The sequence below is a fragment of the Phragmites australis genome, chromosome 7 (assembly GCF_958298935.1).
Source record: "Phragmites australis chromosome 7, lpPhrAust1.1, whole genome shotgun sequence".
Classification (NCBI taxonomy): domain Eukaryota; kingdom Viridiplantae; phylum Streptophyta; class Magnoliopsida; order Poales; family Poaceae; genus Phragmites; species Phragmites australis.
Genome location: NC_084927.1, coordinates 20,848,364 through 20,854,363, shown reverse-complemented (window position 1 = coordinate 20,854,363; position 6,000 = coordinate 20,848,364).

The window sequence follows — 6,000 nt, the reverse complement described above, 5'->3', positions numbered from 1 at the left end:
CTTAAGATATGGGGTTGTGAGGCTTATGTAAAACGTTTGTCGTCTAATAAGCTCACTCCCAAATCTAATAAATGCTTCCTTGTGGGGTATCCTAGGGAAACCAAAGGATATTATTTCTATAACCGGGAAGAAGGCAAAGTGTTTGTCGCTCGGAATGGTGTCTTTCTTGAGAAAGAGTTTCTCGCGAAGAGAGTTAGTGGGAGCACGATGCAACTCGAAGAAATTCGGGAACCACTTGAAAGTGTTTCAGCTCCTATTGAACCACAACTCGGTATGCAAGATGTTGCAGAACTTGTTGTCGAGGCACCAGCCCCACGTCGGTCGGAAAGGTTCAGTCGTGCACCCGAGCGGTTTATGTTCCTAACCACGGAGCAGTGCGACATATTATTGTTGGACAATGATGACCCTAAGACTTACTCGGAAGCAATGGTGGGACCAGACTCTGAAAAATGGCTTGGAGCCATGAGATCCGAGTTAGAATCCATGCGAGAAAACCAAGTTTGGAACTTGGTCGATCCACCTGATGGTGTGAAAACTATCGAGTGTAAATGGGTTTTTAAGAAAAAGATAGACGTTGATGGAAATGTTCACATCTATAAGGCACGATTGGTGGCGAAAGGTTTCAGGCAAATTCAAGGTGTTGATTATGATGAAACGTTTTCGCCCGTCGCAATGCTAAAGTCTATTCGGATTCTCCTAGCAATTGCTGCATATTTTGACTATGAGATATGGCGAATGGATGTCAAAATGGCTTTCCTTAATGGAAACCTAAGTGAGGATGTGTACATGACACAGCCTGAAGGTTTTGTCAATCCGAAAAATGCTGGGAAGAATAGCAAGCTGCAAAAGTCTATCTGTGGACTAAAGCAAGCTTCTCGGAGTTGGAATCTTCGTTTTGATGAAGTGATCAAAGGGTTTGGTTTCATAAAGAATGAAGAAGAGCCTTGTGTTTACAAAAGGACTAGTGGGAGCGCACTTGTGTTTCTAGTCTTATATGTGGATGACATATTATTGATCGGAAATAATATTCCAATGCTTGATGCTGTCAAATCTTCATTGCAAAAGAGTTTTTCAATGAAAGATTTAGGTGAGGCAGCATACATATTGGGCATAAAGATCTATAGAGATAGGTCGAGAAGGCTAATCGGATTAAGCCAGAGCACGTATATTGACAAGGTATTGAATCGATTTAATATGCAGGATTCCAAGAAAGCTTTCTTGCCAATGTCACATGGCATCACTCTCAGCAAGAATCAATGTCCTTTGACATCTGATGAGCTCGAGAGGATGAGTGCGATCCCGTATGCTTCTGCTATCGGGTCCATCATGTATGCTATGTTTTGTACACGCCCAGATATCTCCTATGCTCTAAGTGTTACGAGCAGATATCAATCGAACTCAGGTGAATGTCACTGGGCTATAGTAAAGAGTATCCTCAAGTACATGAGAAGAACTAAGGATATGTTCCTAGTCTATGGAGGTGAGGAGGAGCTCGTTGTAAATGGTTACACCGATGCTAGCTTCCAAACCAACAAGGACGACTCGAGATCGCAGTCTGGTTTTGTGTTTTGCCTTAATAGAGGTGCGGTGAGTTGGAAGAGTTCCAAGCAAGAAACGGTTGCTGATTCCACGATGGAGGCCGAGTATATCGCAGCTTCGGAAGCTGCAAAAGAGGCTGTTTGGATCAGAAAATTTGTTTCTGAGTTGGGTGTGGTCCCTAGTGCGTCCAGTCCAATGGACCTCTATTGTGACAATAGTGGTGCCATTGCACAAGCCAAGGAGCCTAGGTCGCACCAGAAGTCCAAGCACATACTTCGGCGCTATGACCTCATTCGAGAGATTATTGATAGAGGTGATGTAAAGATATGCAAGGTGCACACGGATTCGAATATTGCTGATCCATTGACAAAGCCTCTCCCACAGCCCAAGCATGAGGCACACTTGAGCTCTATGGGTATTAGATACTTGCGGGATAGACTCTAGTGCATGTGCGAGAATGTGTTCTGTCTATGCTAATGTACTTTTGGATAATTGTTATCTAGTTCCATGAATAATTATCATTTACATTGATCAGCAAGTATGTGACTTGTTTGTGAAACTCTTTGTTTTTATGATGTTATTCTAAATAGTCCCTAATCTCATATCATTGTGTGGGACAATAATGATTTATAGATTAGCACATTTGACTGAATGATGATCATGTTTCACGGATCATAGATATGGAGATATCAATTCAGTAGTGTGGACACATGTTAGAGAACATGATGTTGGATAGACCCACCCTGAGATACTGCTGGGATTGTTATTTTTAATGTGCCATCAGTTGTTATCTCAAATGGTGTACCTACAGAATCCTTTGACCTGAGATCATCATTGATTCCAGAATGTGTAGTAACACACTTAGGGGCTTCCAAACACTATTCTGTAACTGGGTAGTTATAAAGGTTGCTTTCGGGTATGTTATGAAACATGTCGTGGGATGTGAGTGATCAAGATGGAATTTACCCCTCCTAAATAACGGGAGAGATATCTCTGGGCCCCTCGAGGTAGTTGGATTGGAAAGTGCATGGCCATGCCAATGTGATTAAAGAGTTAATCATGGTGAATCCACTACTTGATCGAGTGAATGGTCGAGCTATCACAAGGGTGGCACGAATCTCGCCTTGAGCTTGACTGGTATCGTGTGGTAAAGGGATTGGTGCATGAGTATATCAAGGTTCAGCCGATATGATCTTTGTGTTTATTCGAGAGTCAATATGTCCTGCTAGGTACCGCTATTGACTTGCAATTCGGAAAAGGGTTTCCGGATAGCGGCTGTTTACACATGAACCTAACGGGTCACACACTTAAGGGGATGGAATATAAAACTTGTACTGACTCTAGTGCAAGTGGGAGATTGTTGGTGATGTGCCCTAGAGGCGATCGAGTTTGCGGATTGGATCTGCTAATGGGCTTTAATGTTGATTAAAGGACCATTAGGGTTTAGAGTCATAATGGGCTTTATTGTTGATTAAAGGCCCATTAGCGTGCTCTATATAAGAATAGGCAGGGGCCAAGGCGCATTGAGTTTTTCCAGAAAAACAGATCTTGCCACCAAAAACCCTGGCCGCCTCCTATTCCCGAACTCCCTTCAAAACCCTAGCCGGGCGCGCGGTGCTAGCACACCGGCGCACGGCGATTCCATCCTTGTACGTGTGGATACCGTAGAGGCGCTGCTACTATTGCGGTGCTGATCTGCTCGGGAGTACTCGGGACGTGCTCGGGGGTACTCGGGACGTGCTCGGGGTACTCGGGACGTGCTCGGGGGTGCTCGGGACTTGCTCGGGGTACTCGAGACGTGCTCGGGGGTGCTCGGGTTGTGCTCGGGAGTACTCGGGAAGTACTCGCGAATACTCGGAAGGTGCTCGGGACGTGCTCGGGACGAGGTTGACGATCGACTACTTGACGCGCACGACGTTGGATTGGTCTGCTCTAACTCTTCTTCCGCTGCACTGCTCGTCAAGTGGTAACGATTCATGATCCCCTACTTGCATGGCTTCCTGGTTGAATGCGGTAGAGAAAATTTATTTTGTGCTAGCGTAGCCTACCCGTTCCCTAACAGAAGCTGCAACAACTTGGTAAGTTCAGATATGATCAAGAATCTCACCTTACCGACAAGAAACAATCCTCACCCTTATCATATTCAATGGTTCAACAATAGTGGTAAGGTGAATCTCACCTTGCCAACAAGAAACAATCCTCACCCTTATCATATTCAATGGTTTAACAATAGTGGTAAGGTGAAGGTAATGGAAACAGCTAGGGTGCATTTTCTATTGGTTCATACTATTATGCTAATTTCAATGTAGATCCATGCAAGCATGCTCTCTTCTGCTAGGACGATCATAGGAGTTTGATACTGATGCAACACATTATGGTAGAAGTAATAAGTACACTTTTATGCATAAAGGAAAGAAAATAACCTTTCTACCTTTAACCCGTGCTGAAATTGTGAAATATGAACAAGAGATAGTTGAAAATAAGAGAAAAGAGTTTGAGAATGAATCTGAAAATCAGCAAGTAGCGGAAAAAGTTTTTCCACCCAAAAAGGAGAAAGCAACACAACTTCTAAGCCTGATGGAATTAAATTGAAAGGGTGTGTTATACTTGCCACTAAATCTGACCTTGTTGAAATTTGCGATAATGAGCTACCATACTATGCTTTGATATGCAAAGAGGCCTTAGTTTCACTCGAGAATATATCTAGCTCTTTGTCTCCTGCTGTTGCTAATATTTTGCAAGAGTTTTTGGATGTATTTCCAGCTGAGGTACCCCCGAGATTACCACTTATTCGAGGGATTGAGCATCAAATTGATTTGATTCCAAGAGCAACTTTGCCAAACCGTGCCGCATATAGGACCAACCCGGAAGAGACTAAGAAAACTCAACGACAAGTCCAAGATCTATTGGATCGTGGGTACGTACGAGAAAGCCTTAGTCCTTGTGTTGTTCCTATTCTTTTGGTTCCTAGAAAGACGGTAATTAGCGTATGTGTGTTGATTCTAGAGCCATCAATAACATTACTATAAGATATCGTCACCCTATCTCTAGGTTAGATGATATGCTTGATGAGTTGAGTGATTCTATAATTTTAACTAAAATTTACTTGCGAAGTGGATACCACCAAATTAGGATGAAACTTGGAGATGAATGGAAAACCAGTTTTAAAACTAAGTTTGGTTTGTATGACTCCATTAAATAAGTGGAGAAAGAAAGGAGTAGTTTTCAAATGGGGACCTGCACAAGAACAAGCATTCAAATTGTTAAAAGAGAAGCTCACCCATGCTCTATTGATCCAACTCCCTGATTTTGGTAAGACCTTTGAACTAGAATGTGATGCTAGTGGGATTGGAATTGGAGGTATGCTGTTGGTGACACGGGAACCGGGGGTCCCTGAGTCCCGAGACTAAGACAGCAGAGTGCCACGTGGCGCTCTCCCTCAGGGATTATCTCCCCGAGGTCCAAGAAGTCCAAGTTCTGGGAGAGGGTGCTCGGGGCTATGAACAGTGGTCCCTGAGTACCCGAGTTCCCCGAAGATATAAGAAGTCCAAGTTCCGGGAGAGGGTGCTCGGGGCCATGAACAATGGTCCCCGAGTACCCGAGTTCCCCGATGACCTGAGAAGACCAAGTTCCGGGAGAGGGTGCTCGGGGCCATGAACAGTGATCCCCGAGTACCCGAGTTCCCCGAGGACCCGAGTAGTCAAGTTCCGAGAGAGGACGCTCGGGGCCATGAACAGTGGTCCCCGAGTACCCGAGTTCCTCGATGACCCGAGCAGACACAGTTCCGGAAGAGCACGTTCGGGGCTATGAACAGTGGTCCCCGAGCACCCGAATTCCCCGAGGACCAAGAAAGGGCATATCCGGAAGAGAGTGCTCGGGGCTATGAACAGTAGTCCCCGAGCACTCACAGTTCCCCGAGGGCCTGAGAAGTCCTTCGCCGGTGGTCCCCACAAGGGCTCAACAGTGAGGTGTCATTTGGTGAGAGGCCTGATGCTGCATTTAAGAGGGCGCGTGGTCTGTCACTTCCAACCACTCCCCCAACGCCTGCTATCAGCCCCAGACACTCCCTAGCAAGGAGGCGTGGGGTCATTTAATGCGGCGGATCCTATCGCACGTCATCCGGCGCGCCTCGGGGTAACGTCGCAGGGCTCGAGGCCTATCGCTTGCCGCTCTGCTGTGTCAGGCTCGCTTTGACCGGGCGGTGGCTGCCCGGTGGGTCCTCCCCACAGCACCCGCCAAAAAGCAGGATGATGACGATAAGACCGGACGGGGGCGCGTTTTCAACCCTCCCCGTAACATCAAGCTGTAGCCCATGATGGTTGCTTTCCATTTATGGCGCCTTGGAGCTCGCGCCATCCTTTCTAGGCACGGTACCCGCTCCGACGGGTATAAAAGAGAGGAGGGCTGCCCGGAGAAGGAAAAAACACAAGACGGAACAAGCACGGACAACAAGTCTGGAAG